The 17080-nt window shown below is 38.9% G+C and overlaps 1 non-coding gene across 1 annotated transcript; it reads right to left on the reverse strand.

Moving 5' to 3' along the window:
* Positions 1–14724: 14724 nt before the first annotated feature.
* Positions 14725–14796, reverse strand: TRNAC-ACA (transfer RNA cysteine (anticodon ACA)). The gene has a single exon. It is a non-coding gene; the product is annotated as a tRNA-Cys (tRNA).
* Between the last annotated feature and the right edge of the window lie 2284 nt (positions 14797–17080).

The following is a 17080-nucleotide window of genomic DNA, read 5'->3' on the forward strand; positions in this document are numbered from 1 at the left end:
AGTGCTTCTTCTGGGCTGCAGTACACCAGGCACTACGGTCACTGTCTCTCGAACTTTGCTCACATTCGTGTCCATTGAGTCGGTGATGCTATCTAACAGTCTCATCCTCTGTTCCCCTGTTCTTTTGCCTTCAATCTTGCCCAGCGTCAGGGTCTTTTCCAATGAGTCGGCTCGTCACAACAGGTGGCCAAAGTATTGAAGCTTCAGCATCAGTCCTTCCAGTGAATATTCAAAGTTGATTTCCTTTAGGATTGACTGGTTTGATCTCCTTGCAGTCCAAGGAATCCTCAAGAGTCTTCTCCAGCACCACAATTCAAACGCACAATTCAAAAGCATCAATTCTTCTCTATGGTCTCCTCTTCTTTATGGTCAACTCTCACATCTGTACATGACTACTGGAAAAACCGCAGCCTTGACTGTGAAGAAAAAGTAACATCTCTGCTTTTTAATACGCTGTCTAGGTTTGTCTAGCTTTTCTTCCAAGGAGCAAGCGTCTTTTAATTTCATGGCCGCAGTCACATCTGCAGTTATTTTGGAGCCCAAGAAAATAAGATCTGTCACTGCTTCCACTTTTTCTCCTTCTACTTGCCATAAAGTGATGGGACTGGCTGCCATGATCTTAGTTTTTTGAATATTTAGTTTTAAGCCAGCTTTTTACCCTCCTCTTTCACTGTCATCAAGAGGTTCTTTAGTTCCTCTTCACTTTCTGCCATTAGAGTGGTATCATCTGCATATCTGAGGTTTTTGATATTTCTCTTGGCAATCTTGATTCCAGCTTGTGCTTCATCCAGCCCAACATTTCACATGATGTATTCTGCATAGAAGTTAAACAAGCTGGGTAACAATATACAGCCTTGACGTACTCCTTTCCCAATTTGGAACCAGTTAGTTGTTCCATGTCCAGTTCTAACTGTTGCTTCTTGACCCGTATACAGTTAGAACCAGATATGGAACAACTGACTGGAGACAAGTAAGGTGATCTGGTATTCCTATCTCTTTAAGAATTTTCTGAAGATTTTTTTTGTGCAGTCAATAAAGCATAAGTTGGCATTTTTCTGGAATTCCCTCCAAGATCCAACAAATGTTGGCAATTTGATCTCTGGTTCCTCTGTCTTTTCTAAACCTAGCTGCTACCTCTGTAAGTTCTTGGTTCATGTACTGCTGAAGCTTAGCTTGAAGGACTTTGAGTGTTATCCTGCTAGCATGTGAAATGAGTACAATTGTGTGGTAGTTCAAACATTCTTTGGCATTGCCCTTCTTCTAGTCAATGCCCCTGTATCCTTTTACCAGATGATAAGACAGAATAGACCCACAAAGCAGGGAGGTAAACATGGGAAAGAGAGAATATGGGATAAGATATATGTTTCAAAATATCTGATTGGGTCTAAGCAGAGGTATACAAAAAAGATCTTCATGACTCAGATAACCATGATGGTGTGATCACTCACCTAGAACCAGATATCCTGGAATGAGAAGTCAAGTGGGCCTTAGGAAGCATCACTACAAAGCATCCCAACAAAGCTAGTGGAGGTGATGGAGTTCCAGTTGAGCTATTTCAAATCCTAAAAGATGATGCTGTGAAAGTGCTGCACTCAGTATGCCAGCAAATTTGGAAAACTCAGCGGTGACCACAGGACTAGAAAAGGTCAATTTTCATTCCAATCCCAAAGAAAGGCAATGCCAAAGAATGTTCAAACTATCACACAATTGCACTCATCTCACATGCCAGCAAAGTCATGCTCAAAATTCTCTGAGCCAGGCTTTAGCAGTACATGAACTGTGAACTTCCAGACATTCAAGCTGGATTTAGAAAAGGCAAAGGAACCAGAGATCAAATTGCCAACGTCTGTTGAATCATAGAAAAAGCAAGAGAGTTCCAGAAAAACATCTACTTTTGCTTTATTGACTATGCCAAAGACTTTGACTGTGTGGATCACAACAAACTGTGGAAAATTCTTCAAGAGTTGGGAATACTAGACCACCTGACCTGCCTCCTGAGAAATCTGTATGCATGTCAAGAAGCAACAGTTAGTACTGTACATGGGACAATAGGCTGGTTCCAAATTGAGGAAGTCAGTCAAGGCTATATACTGTCACCCTGCTTATTTAACTTACATGCAAAGTACGTCATGCAACATGTTGGGCTGGATGAAGGACAAGCTGGAATCAAGATTGCCGGGAGAAATATCAGTAACCTCAGATGTGCAGATGACACCACCCTTATGGCAGAAAGTGAAGAAGGACTAAAGAGCCTCTTGATGAAAGTGAAAGAGGAGAGTGAAAAAGCGGGGCTAAAACTCAGCATTCAGAAAACTAAGATCATGACATCCAGTCCCATCACTTTATGGCAAATAGATGGGGAAACAATGGAAACAGTGAGGGACTTTATTTTCTTGTGCTCCAGAATCACTGCAGATGGTGACTGCAGCCATGAAATTAAAAGAAGCTTGCTCCTTGGAAGAAAAGCTATGACCAACCTAGACAGCCTATTATAAACCAGAGATATTACTTTGCCAACAAAGGTCCATCTAGTCAAAGCTATGGTTTTTCCAGTGGTCATGTATGGATGTGAGAGTTGGACTATAAAGAAGGCTGAGCACCGAAGAACTGATGCTTTTGAACTGTGGTGTTGGAGAAGACTGTTGAGAGTCTCTTGGACTGCAAGGAGATCCAACCAGTCCATCCTAAAGGAAATCAGTCCTGAATATTCATTGGAAGGACTAATGTTGAAGCTGAAACTCCAATAATTTGGCCACCTGATGCAAAGAGCTGACTCACTGGAAAAGACCCTGATGCTGGGAAAGATTGAAGGCAGGAGGAGAAGGGGACAACAGAGGATGAGATCATTGGATGGCATCACCAACTCAATGGACATGAGATTGAGCAAGCTCTGGGAGTTGGTGATGGATAGAGAAGCCTGGCGTGCTGCAGTCCATAGGGTCACAAAGAGTTGGACAGGACTGACTGAACTGAACTGAAGCAGAGGTGGAGGTGGGTGGGGCTCAAATCAGTTTGCATCCCCTTATCTTAATCAAGAGTCATTGCTGCACCTAGATCAGTGAATGATTTTCAACAACTTTGAATCTCTTTGTTTGGGAAAGGGGTGGTGTTGAAGGTAACATTTCAGAGAAGATAACCAGAGTATTTAGAGGAAGACAGAGAGCAAATCAGAATGGATAATGTGATTGAGAGTCTTTGGATTCAATAGGAAAGGAATGAATAGGCGTTCTTCAGTACTGTGGAAAGCTATTCTGTGGATTTCTTTTACTATTTTGTCACCAAGTTGAGGAATACTGACTTCAAAAGTGTGTAGTTTTTTTTATTGCTGACACAAAGGGCAACAATACTTTTCTAATACTGGTGTGGATATGATCCTTGCATTCATTCAATACATCAACCATCTTGACGTACAGCACCAAACTGGTATCTAAGATGAATCCTTCATAGGATTGTTAGTTGCCATTCAAGACCTTGTACCCATTTATAGAACAATTTAGATTTTATTTGTTTTATTTTTGTAGTAGGAAAATACTGTGTATTTTAAATACCTACATAGAGAAATGTGCAGAGTACTCCGCTAGGTGCTGCAGATGGAAAGAATATTAAAGGATACCACCCCTGCCTCTGAAGGGCTTAAAATTCATTGGAAGTGGGGGGAGTGGGAAGGTCAGAGCTTGTGTGCACGAAAACCTAAACAACTGTGAAGCAGAGCACATATTGAAAGCCAAATGGGAGATTCAGAGAAGTGCTAAAGAAGCTGGGGGTTCTCTGACGCTTGTGGATATTATGCTTTGGGCTTCTCTCTCTAAAAGATGTCTGTGTGAACTCAGAGACTTATTCTATTTCATCACATTTTCTCACTTAGAGCTTTAATAATTGTTTAACTTCTCTTAAAAACAATTAGTTGAATGCAAAGGTTTCTTAGGTGTGTCTCTGGCGCTAAGTTTAAAGGTACTTCAGAGACACAATGAGTTATCTTGCTAAACTTGAATATCTAGGGAAGTTACAAGACCTTAAGATAATTAGCCTTTGTAATATGCTTCCAAACTGGACATTTGGCAGATAACTATTGTCCTGCCTTCTCCTTCCAGCAAGGGGTTGTGATTTCCCAACAAAGACAGAGGAGTTGCAAAACAGCAGGACTTTGCTACAATTAGTAATTAATGAGGTGCTAAAAGTGCCAGAGCAGAGGCTCCCAGACGTGGTGTGTGACTCAAAGGGATAAGAAGCACCCAGAATTTCAAACAAAAGTGTCACTTAAATAAACAGAAAGTCAAGTGAGTCCAGTCTGTGGAATGGGAAATGGTCTATTGACATCATGAGTGATCATACAACTGTGTAATACAATACAATAAAGATTAGTCACTGCATTTTGCAACTTATGAAAAAGTTTTTTTCCTCCTCTAAATCCTGCAGAAAGTGAGCAGTCATCTGCTTTGCAGTATTCAATGAAGTCAAAATGAACTCTTAATGTACCGTAGTGTTCAAATAAATAACCAATTCGTACAGGTTCTCACCAGCATGACTTTCCTCTGCCTCTTTAATGTATATTAGTCAATCAAGTTAATTATTAATATTAGTTGACAGGCCAAAGTACTTTACTAACTAGTAGCCAGAGACCCAAGGCCTAAAGAGAGATTTCTTTACTGATAGGAGCTTTGTTGAGAGAGAACATAAGGGTTGCTTTGGACCATAAGAGTTGCCTAAAGTGGAATATGTTTTCCTGTAGAGTAGAATTCCTACGTAAATTTGGATGAGTATTAAAGCATTTTCAAATTAAGATTTTATGGTTTCTTCAGGAATTCCCTGGCAGTCCAGTGCTTGGAACTCCATGCTTTCACTACCAGGGCCTGGGTTTGATCACTGGTCCGGGAACTAAGATTTGGCAAGCTGCACACACGCTCCCCCACCCCACCACCTCCTGCCCCCTCAAATGCACTATTTAAATTTTGGGGTGGTAGATAATAAAATAACATCAAAATAGCATTTACCAACCTAGAATAGTAGAAGTTCACTAAACAGGTCACTAAAATATCTATATCCATAAATGGGCTTCCTTGGTGGGTCAGTGTTAAAGAATCAGTCTGCAATGCAGGAGACTGGGTTCGATCGCTGAATCAGGAAGATGCCCTGGAAAAGGAAATGGCAACCACTCCAGCACTCTTGCCTGGAGAATCCTATGGACAGACGAGCCTACAGTCCATGGGGTCACAAAGAGTCGGACACGACTGAAGAGACTAAGTACACACGCACACATATATAGACGTACTTTATGTAGGGTTCCTGCTGTAAAGAACAAAAATGGTTAGATGCAATTTGATTATCCTAGCATAAGTATTATTCCTTTGAGGGGTTTCATAGTTACATCGATTGTTATCAATGTATGACACTTAATGTTTCAATGACCTTGAGAAAATTTCTCTCTTTAACAAGCCTACTTGACATTGAAAATGCAAAACAGGTGAAAGAAATCTCTTAAAGGTATCCAAATGTTAAGATATTAGGAGAATTAAGCAACTCCCTGATTTTTGTTTTTGCAGTATGGAACTAATACATATATATCTTGCCATAATAAAATGCATAACATTTTCACATTTACAAGTAACTGTATGTTCATTATACATGTGAAAAAGCTGAATATATTTGAATTTGGTTAGTGAACTTTAATTTGTAGAAATAAAGGCTTCAAGGTAGGTTTACTTGATAGCATTTATTAAATGCTAGCCCATTGGAAAAAACCACTAGCTGCCTCACACTAAAGGTATTATTGGGAATTTGGAATTTTAATACTGTAAATCACAAAGCCAGTATTTAATGACTTGACTTTAGAGATCTCTTGTCCTGGTACCAGCAGGTTAGAGATATAAATCAATAGTTTACTCAGCAGAAACATTTTAGCTCTATCCATTAAGACTACCGGAATTGTTATGGCTTTTCTTCTTTAAGAAACTTTGTAGATTTTGTGGGGGAAGGGGAGAATATTGTATCAAGAGCATTTCCTGCTTTGAAATGTGTACTGAAAAAGAATTCACTAGATCAAGTCTTTTCCTCCAACATACTCTAGAGGGAGTCAAATCTAAGAAAGTTATACTTCCTGCATTTCAACTGCTATTGGTTCTTTTTAGAAATTCCTTTTTTTGGTGACATCGTTGTTTGGCCCTCTTAGTTAATAAAGGTCCAGTCCAGGAGGTGATGAGAACCTGGAGCTAAGGAGGCCAAAGTGGGGACTGACTCCCTATACGAACCAGGTAGCATCTTACAGAGAAAATATCCTGTCCTTCGTTACAGACTGCCTGGGTCAGCCTGTGAACCAATGCATGTTTTGGCATGAATGGGTAGGTAAAGAGTGGAGTGAGAATGTATTTATGAATCAGGGAAATTCTTCCTTCCAGATAAAAATATAAGCTCCACTATGAGTCTTAACATTGCCATTAATTAGCTGTATGAAGTTGGAAATGCTATTATCCTCTTCAAAAGTCAGTTTTCAACGATCCAGATCTCAATTTTATGATATTATTTCAACAGAAGATAGTTTACCATTTGTATAAAAGCCTGCCTTGAAAATCTGAGAATGAGCCAGGAACTTCTAGATAAATTGTGGATGTCCAGTGTTTTGTTCTTAAAATACTTGGACCATCACTGAACGTACATAACTGGACTACATGTTCTTCTCCTAAACACTTATTGGGCTCTTTGCTCCTTTTATGGCTTTTTTTTTTAAAATCTGGAATTCCTCCAGCTGCTCTCTGCAACTATAGAAATCCTATGTGTTCTTCAAGGCCCTACTCAACTGATGTGTGCTCCATGAGAAACACCTTGTACCTTCCAACATTATGGGAATGATTTCTGCTTCCTCTGAACTTTCTTGGCATTTTGCTTTCCTTTTTCTTCTGGCATTTTCATTTTTTATCTTGCCTCATAATTGTTTTTGGACGTGGCTTACCTCTTCGTGCTCAGTCGTGTCCGACTCTTTGTGGTCATAGCCCACCAGGATGCTCTGTCCATGGGATTTTCCAGGCAAGAATAGTGGGGTGAGGTGCCATTTCCTAGTCCATGGGATCTTCCCTACCCAGGGATCTTCAGCGCATCTTAAAGCTCTTTAAGTGCAGATCTGATTATATTCTTCATTTTAAGTAGCATGACTGGCTCATAGGAAATGCTCAAATATTTACTCAAACATGAATGAAAGAATGCTACTGAATAAAAAAAAAACAACACCTAGTTTTAGAAACTTATTTAAGGAGACAAGGAGTTCGTTTTAGCATCACTAATTGCAATTCTTCACGTTTCCTCTTCGAATGCTAAGATAGCTCCTACATTTTTTGAGGAAATAGTTTTAGGAAATTTTCTCTTTAGGGATCAAGGGAGGAAAAATTATTTTGAATATCTTTTTCTGGTGTACTTTACATATTTATTTCTAAGAAATTATAGTTTCGATTTTATTCTCTGGCAGCTATAAGTTGGTATTACTCAAAGCAGATTTTGAGTGAATGCTTTTAAGATCTGCAAAACATTTTCATATAGTTCATTCTTGTAAATGTAGCCCTTGGGGATGAGGGGTAGCCAGCATTTTTCTCATCAGATACCAATTTATTTCCATACCACAACAGGCTCACATCTCCAAGTAGAACTGGACGTGAAATTAGAAATTCTTATATTTAGTACAAAATGTGTATAGACTTTTGCTTCACAGTTTCTTAATCATTGCAACTTTGATTTCGGTTATTATGCTTCCGTCTTTTCCTCCTGTTTCGATTTCCACATTTTGTTTCTTCCTTACAGCCCACAGCTATGATAAGACATTTATATGCTAGGTTTTCAATACATGTTTTATTTGTTTTGATTCTTACTAGTCATTTTCCTCTACGAGGGAGTGGAATTTTATCCAGGGAAACGAGTGATGCATGTAGAATTTGTCTTTCTTTTCTTTTTTCTTTTTTTTTTTTGATAACTTGCAAAATTACCTGCCTTCTTAGTGGCCTTTTTCATCACAAACTTTTCATCCTGTATTTTAGCTCTTCTGTATTTCTTTCTTCAAGTGGCTACCATTTCATTCCTGTTGGCCATTAGCTTACACTGTGGGATCCCCTCCCTTGGTATTGCAAAGGCATAAGTCCCTGATGATAAAATATTGAGTGGCAGGGTTGAGATTTCTGGACCTGAGGGCCTTGTGCCTCATCATGTCCTTCACGTTATCATACCATGAACATTTAAGGCTTTATCAGTGGGTGTGGCAGAGTGTTATTCCTTCTACCCTGATGTTGAATGTCTTTCACTTAGGCCTCCTCACCTCTGAGCTCAGTGCAGGGCTGAAGGCAGAGTTCTGATCCATTCTTTCTAATTTCTATCTCATCCTTCCGCCACAGTTCTTTGTGCCTCTTCTGGACTGGTGTGATGACCAGGGTAAGAAAATTTTATCTCCACTTAAATATGTATTTTAGAAAATTACATCTTATATTAATCGTAGTATCATATACTAGAATCAGAAGTGTCGAAAAGGTTGATGTTAAGGCCAGGTTGAAACAGTATTGTTGTAGGAAGAGGGACCCCTTCCAGGGCCAGATACTGGGCTCTTGTCTAACACTCAGAAATGAATTGTCCAAGGAGACACATGTGCTGACAAAGCAAGAGATTTTATTGGGAAAGAGCACCCGGGTGGAGGGCAGTAGGGTAAGGGAACCCAGGAGAACTGCTCTGCCGCGTGGCTCGCAGTCTCGGGTTTTATGGTGATGGGATTAGTGTCGGGGTGGTCTTTGGCCAATCATTCTAATTCAGAGTCTTTCCTGGTGGCGCACGCATCGCTCAGCCAAGATGGATGCTAGCGAGAGGGATTCTGGGAAGTAGACCGACACGCGGTGTCTCCTTTAGACCTTTCCTGAACTCTTCCAGTTGGTGGTGGCTTATTTGTTCTGTATTCTTTATCAGGATCTCCTGTCATAAAATAACTCATGCACATGGTTACTATGGTGCCTGGCCAGGGTGGGTGGTTTCAATCAGTGTGCTTCCCCTAACAGCATTAAAGAGGGAAAAATGCCATTTGCAAAGATGAGCTCTGGTAGGAGTTCATAGCACCCTGTATTTGAGTTCTGTCCCTTGGGTTGATGTTTTGTTCAACTGATTTTTTTTGGTGTTCCAGAAGGCTGAGCAGTGTGGAGTGTGCAATATCTAACATAGATTGCAGAGACCTTGTGATAACTTATAATCCAGGTTAATTTCTAGGTCTTCCTTGTAGAAGGAAGATGTTTTCATTTAAAAAGCAAACTATTGATAGGGCAGAAAACAAAACATATTTTTATCCTTTACATCAAAAATCTGAACAGAATTTCATAATAGAGATAGTATCATCTATGACTTTAGAGGCTTAGTTTCTGTGTCTTCTTTGATGATTCCGTTTGCAGTTTAAGGTATGCCTTTAAATGGTAGAGGAATATTTTGAGTATTAAAGCCATTGTGACTCTACTAAGGAGCAGCTGGTTCTCTTCCCTCATAAAGTGGTTGGTACCTTTCTCTTCTCTTGGTTTCAGAGCTGGCTTAGATTTCAGGCTGGCACTTCATGGTATTGATAATGATATAAGTTGCTGGTAAAGTATAACGTATATATGGCCAATATTGATAAAGTGAACATAAATTTTATGATGTTTCCATAGCATTGAACTGCTCTCAATATTTCAGGATTGTAGATTTGTGTCATCATCTCCCTTCTTTCTTTTATTCCTTCTTCATTTCTTTTTAATGGCTGAAAAGTATAGATTAACTGACAAACTGATGTGTTCATGTGTACTGGACCCAAGTCTTTTTCGAAACTCTTAAAATGAATGACTGATAAAACTAATGCTTGAATATCTTGAAAGAAAGACACTAATGTCATAAAAATGTTCAGAATCTAGAACTAAACACATCATAGCTAATGTGTTTATCTATAAAGATATATAAACAGGCAGTGCCAAGATCATTCCTTGGGAAAAAATTAGTGTCCGAAGAGTAGTCTTCATAGTAACCTATGCATTACTTAGAGTCATAAGTCTTTGCTTTTATCCTGCATATATGGTTTTTTATCCGTCATATTTTATGTTTTGGGGTGCAGCTTATATCAAGGATAGCAATGATGACACAGAAAAAACTACCTTTTAACTGCAAAATTTCCTGAGGGTAAATGGTTAGGACTTCGACAACATATGTAAATTTCTGTGGTGCGACAATTATCTCAAACATTTAGATATGGCTTTGGGAAACCCACTAAATGTCTTTGAAGTTGGGAAGAAAAAAGATTAAGTTTCATTTACAATAATGCAGAAAAATATGTAAAATATTTATTGGGAAAAAAGTTATGTTGCAGCAGAGGCACAGAAATAAGGGACTTGTCTTAATCGTAATGAGCTCTCTTAAAACCTTATCTGAATTATTACTGGTGGATTTCTCTTGTTGCCTTTATACTTCTGTTCAGTTTCATGCCAAGACTTTAAAAAATGCAAAACATATAGGGAAGTAAAGCTCTCGAAGGATCTTCTCCGTAAGCCTGAGGATTCGCACTCTCTCTGTGCTTTGTCTCTCCTCACCCCATCAAAACATCTCCACGCCACTGTGGTTTCCACGATTTATAAAATGACAATTTTTTTCATTTTAGAAAACAAGGAAATGTAGCCATGTTTCTACTACTATAGACAAGATGCATTCCATTAAAAATAATTAAGTGAAACATTTAGATTCAAACTTCCAAATTAGCTCTGGCCATTAGATTTTTATCCGTAGACATCTGTATTCATCTACTCATTTGGGGACTAACTTTTTCTATTGAAGTTGGAGATGTTTTACGTTAAATAAAATTAATAGCTCCTCATTTATGTGCTCTGAGAGGTCTCAGAACTGATGAGGAATGTTTTTCCAATAAATATTTGGGTATTGATTTGTTTGCTTTAATACTGTGTATTTTTGCCTTTTAATAGGGAGGTTGACCATTTAGCGTAATTTAAATCTTTCTTTTTTAGTATTCTGTCTGATGTTTCCTGATTTTGTGCTCCCTTGGAGTCTCCTTTTATTAGTGATGAGTTATATTTTGGTTTTGACTTGTCTAGGGATTTGGAAAGTAAGCATCCCATTTTAAATTTTACTCCTGCTTAACTAGTAGAATTAAAATACTTTCAAAAATGCTTTAGTTTATTAGTCTCTCTTATATTGGAGGTAAACATATATTAATAACTCATTTGTTCAGGTTACTTATTTTTATTTTTGTAATTACTATATTTACATAATTAATATATCTGTGGTAGAATTAAACACTCATGTATCTTCTCACATTCACCTGATGCCATGTACTTCCGGGGTCTTGGCTGTTTGCTCAGTGGAGCTCTTTGACCATTACACTATAGTGTTGCCTCGTTCCCAAATATCACTCGTCTCAGATTCCCCTGGCAAGATGGCAGATTTTACTGCACCTGATGGCGGAGAGCTACAGCAGCAGGTAAAGCAGGCTCGACTCGGCTAAATGCACGACAACTTTCCCTCTTCCCACTGGTTCTGCTTTCCGCTGAGCGCTGAGCAGTGGGCATGAGATATGCCTTTCCCAAAGACTCTTCAGATGTGATGACTAATACAACCCGGCAGGACAGAGGAGTTAACTTGTGAAGGGATAGTTGACCAGTGAGGAATAGGAGATGAGAGAGAGCTGATTCTCTAGTTCACTCCCATCTCATCCCCAACTATTGCAGCGTGCGAACGGATGTTCCATGTGGCCTGCCAGGACATGGCCCCAGCCACGCTTTCCTGTGAAGCTGTGCCAGTCCCATGTTGTTTTCGCTTCCTTGCTTCCTTGTCTCATCTGCTGGTTTCTCTCATTCATTCTTATAGCCACTGATTGCATTCTTTTCCCAAGTGAAGCTATTAAGATTTAATCTTTAACTTAGCCTCTGTTTATAGGAAATCTTGGTTTTGACAGATATATATTTGTTTTAAGTTAAGCCCTATATTGAAATATAAAATGTAGGAATTAAAAAAATAATTCCTATTTTTTTCATTTTCTAGATTGAAAAAAAAATTGGGCAATTTATTCTATTACTGAGTTGTAAGGGTTCTTTCTTTTTTTAACATTTAGTTAAAAAAATATTTTTTGTTTACTTATTTACTTGTTTTTGTCTGTCCTGAGTCTTTGTTGCTGTGCAGGCTTTTGTCTAGTGGTGGTGAGCAAGGGGCACTCTCTGGTTTTGGTGTGGGACTTCTCACTGTGGTGGTCTCTCCTGTAGTGGAGCATGAGCTCTAGGGCACGTGGGCTTCAGCAGTTGCCATATGTGGGCTCAGTAACAGCCATTCACGGGCTCTAGAGCACAGGCTCAGTAGTCATGGTGCTGGGGCTTAGTTACTCAGAGGCATGTGGGATCTTCCCGGATCAGGGATTGACTTGGTGTCTCCTGCATTGGTAGGTGGATTCTTTACCACTGAGCCATCAAGGAAGCTCCGCTTTTCCAGACTTTTAGTAAACATTTTCATATACTTAGGACAGATGGTAATACATATATATATATATATTTTTTTTTTTTCTCTGTGGAGTTTTGTAAGAAATGAAATTATCTTGTATACATTTTCCTGAGATTTGGTCTTTTCATAAAGCCATGATTTTTGGACATTGTTGTATGCCAGTACATTGTGTTCTATATCATTCTTTTAAACACAGTATTCCACAGTATGGATGAACCTAAAGGTCTAAGCCATTCCCTTTTAACTTGTGTTTACATGCTTCCAATTTTTTGCTGGTACACATAATGTTCCAATAAAAATTTTGCAGGTGCTTCTATGTGCTATGTGTCCATGTTCACATATTTCTCAGGGATACAGAAGTTTTGAGTGAGATTGCTGGAGATGAATGTCATGCACATTGTAAATTTTACTTGTTACTCCCAAATCCCACATCTTCCATCATCTGCACATATTTTTACTGTGATCAACTTCAACAATTTTCAAACTCAACAGCGCTGGATAATATAAATCTTTATGCCAAGCCCATATGTGAAAAAAATTTCATTGTTGTTTTAATTTATATTTGCCTAATTAAAGAAGACAAATAGCTTCCCATGTTTCCCCAGCCATTAAAATTGCTTCTTCTAAAAGTGCCTGCTTTTATTCTTTCCTCATGATAGCTTTTGGGCCCACATGTGTTATGAACTGTTATGGAATATTTCACTCTTCAGCCTTTCCTGCTACTGAGGTACTTATTTTTCATAAATACTGACTTTTATGTAAGATTATTAGCAAATACTTATTTTTTCATATAGTTTCTTATTAGGTTTTATTATCAAATATTTCAGTTTGATTCTGTTAGCAGAAGGAGAGTCTGAAGACCCTCCCCTCTGCTGGCATCAGTTCCTGTTTAGGACACAAAGAAGAATCTAAGGTCTTAGCCCTTGCAAGTAAGTTCATTCACAATAAGGAAAGAAAGAATAGCTTGCAAAATGTTGGACGGGACCAAGTGACTGAGCAGACACAGAGAAAGAACAAAGAGAACACTGCAAGAGAGAGGTGGACCACGCCAAGGTAGTCAAATGGCGCTGGAGGGCTGGGGTACAGAGTTTTTAAGGCAAGGTTATTTGCATAATCCAGGGGGTTGTTGATTGACAGCCTTGATTGACAGCCTTGATTGACCGCTGCAGGTTATATAACAAGATGCTCTACTATGGCTGTCCTTCCCATAATTCAGTCTATTATAACTAGATGTATGTACTCACGGAATAATTGTGAGCAGTTAATGAGTCCAATGGCCACCAAAGGTTACTTTAGTACAGAATAGTGTGAGGTTTGCGCATGTGTTAGAGTAGGGAAAGTCTTGCCAGTGAAGATGTTGGGGGTGGTTTTTATGCCTCCTCTGACTATTTTTGGAGTGCTGGCAAGGGCATGTTAAGGGTGGGGCTTGCAAATTGCTTGGTGGGATTAGGTAGCTCTTGGACAGTTAGCTGAAGGGGCCAACTCTTGCTGCTCTCAGCTAACTTCCTGCCTATCCTTAACAGAGTTCAGCACTTATAATCTTTCTAAATAATATGATTACTTATGAAGTTTTGATTTTCAGCTTTCAGAAATCTTTTTAAACTTAACTTTTATTATTACTTTATGACATAAGCAATTATAAACTACAAATATGGAAATTCACAAGGATAAAAAACACTTTCATATATGTTAATATTTGTTATATAACTTTTAAGATATAATGATATATATTTAAAAATGACATATAATCCTGTTATTTTATAATTTACTTTTCCACAATTGTATGATGTAAACATTTCTTAAACATGTCAATATATTTTTTGATAAGTGTTACAAGGAAGGTATGCTCCTGAACCTTTGAATGGCTTAAGTTGCTTTCACAGATGAATACTAACTTGTCTGAATATTAAATTATTGGGACAAGAAGTTTTCCCTTAGATCTTTTTGCCAGTTATTGTTACAGAAAAAAAATTTATATCAGCTATTCCTTTTGTTTATAGTCATCATGTAAATTTCTTGTCTAGGTTTATCTTTATGGGTAATAAATCTACATATAACTTTTCAAATCCCTTATCAGTTAAATTCTCTTTTTTATGTGACTTTTTTTCCCCTGGATATTATGGCATGAAGTGAAGTCGCTCAGTCGTGTCCGACTCTTTGCGACCCCATGAACTGTAGCCTACCAGGCTCCTCTGTCCATGGGATTTTCCAGGCAATAGTCCTGGAGTGGGTTGCCATTTCCTTCTCCAGGGGATCTTCCCAACCCAGGGATCGAACCCGGGTCTCCTGCGTTGTAGGCAGATGCTTTACCATCTGAGCCACCAGGGAAGTCCATACCAACTAATACTTAGCAGACTTTTACGTCAAATGGCCTCAGTTGTAAGTCTTTCCCTGTTTGCTTGGTGATCTTGGGCTAGTCACTGTTTCCCTCAGTTGCTAAATCTATAAATATGGAATGGATTGCTGGTAGAACTGAGAAAGTGGGATGCATGTCAAGTGCTTTGAAAGTTTCTCTGCATGTTTTAGGTATTTGTTGCTTTGTCTACACACCACCATTTAGTCTTTTCTTTTTCAAAGTATTTTGGAAGACTGCTTCAGGTATGTATATTACATCACTGATTTGATTTCTCACAGATGTGAATTTAAATTCTGTTATTACATTTTAGTTTAAGAAAGTGATCTCTTCTTACCTATTTCCTTGTTTTTCATATTCTGCTGGTTTTCCATCTCTCCCTTATGGGTTTCTCCTCTGTTTCATAAATGTTCTAAGTCCTTGATTCTAAAATAAAGCACCAAATATGCAGATCTTAAATATATTTTTTCAAAGTTGTCTTTCTTTCACTGGGCCTTAAACTTGATGTAACTTCTCCCAGGTTGTCATTGCTTTTTATTTTTCTCCAGAAGTCCAGTTTGCTTTCTTTATTTTTGTTTTATTTTTCTATTTATTTATTCTTGGTATTTGCTAACACATTGGCTGTGTGCATTACCCTTGGGATTCAGAGTCGATTTACTTTAGTGATGGTTAAGTCTACCTCTCAGACTTCTGGCCTTAATGGCTGGTTAGTACAGGGAATTCTTTCTCAATTTTCACTAACTGCAACTGTTTATCTAGTGTCACTATAAAAAATTTGATCTGTCTTTATATTCCACTGCCTGCTATATGTCATTTTGAACACATAAGGAAGGACATTAAAAACTACAATCTTCAATATACTCCACAAATCTTGTCTGTTCAGTTCAGTTCAGTTCAGTCGCTCAGTCGTGTCTGACTCTTTGCGTCCCCATGAACCGCAGCACGCCAGACCTCCCTGTCCATCACCAGCTGCCAGAGTCTACCCAAACCCATGTCCATTGAGTCGGTGATGCCATCCAACCATCTCATCCTCTATTGTCCCCTTTTCCTCCTGCCCTCAATCTTTCCCAGCTTCAGGGTCTTTTCCAATGAGTCAGCTCTTCACATCAGATGGCCAAAGTATTGGGTTTCAGCTTCAACATCAGTCCTTCCAGTGAACACCCAGGACTGATCTTCTTTAGGATGGACTGGTTGGATCTCCTTGCAGTCCAAAGGACTCTCAAGAGTCTTCTCCAAAACCACAGTTCAAAACCATCAATTCTTCAGCACTCAGCTTTCTTTATAGTCCAACTCTCACATCCATACATGGCTACTGGAAAAACCATAGCCCTGACTAGATGGACCTTTGTTGACAAACTAATGTCTCTGCTTTTTAATATGCTCTTGTCTGTAACTATGTCTGAAATGTAAAAATATCTTATTTGTAAGAATTATCTTTTCTAGAAATAAATATGCCATTACTACTGTGTTTACATTCTATCCCTACCCAGCTTTTCTAGAGTTTGCAGGATTAGACCAAGATGTAGAAAGGGAGGTCTCTGGTGATTTGGGAAGTGGAAGTGGGAAGAAGCCCCTTGCCTGCTTCAAAAACCTGCACCTACCATCAGGGATGGGCTTCCCAGGTGGGGCTAGTGGTAAAGAACCTCCCTTCCAGGAGACATGAGAGATGCGGTTTTGATCCCTGGGTCAGAAAGATCCCCGGGAGGAGGGCACGGCAACCCACTTCAGTATTCTTGCCTGGAGAATAGCATGGACAGAGGAGCCTGGTGGGGCTACAGTCCAGGGGGTTACAAAGAGTCAACAGGATGGAAGCAACTTAGCACACACCACCAGGGATATTTAGGTCTTCCTTCTGGATGGTACACTTCACATCCAGTGGATTGTGATGAATTGAATTACTGTCTAAAGACCCACTAGATGATTTGACACATGGTAGGTACTCAACATAAGAAATCTGTATGAGAAAGCATGAGAAATCTGTATGCAGGTCAAGAACCAACAGTTAGAACTGGACATGGAACAGCAGACTGGTTCCAAATCGGGAAAAGAGTACATTAAGGCTGTATTTTGTCTTCCTGCTTATTTAACTTATATGATGAGTACATCATGCAAAATGCCAGGATGGATGAAGCACAAGCTGGAATCAAGATTGCTGGGAGAAATATCAATAACCTCAGACATGCAGATGACACTACCTTTATGGCAGAAAGTGAACAGGAACTGAAGAGCTTCTTGATGAAAATGAAAGAGGAGAGTGAA

The sequence above is a fragment of the Budorcas taxicolor genome, chromosome 9 (genome assembly GCF_023091745.1).
Source record: "Budorcas taxicolor isolate Tak-1 chromosome 9, Takin1.1, whole genome shotgun sequence".
NCBI classification, from domain to species: Eukaryota; Metazoa; Chordata; class Mammalia; order Artiodactyla; family Bovidae; genus Budorcas; species Budorcas taxicolor.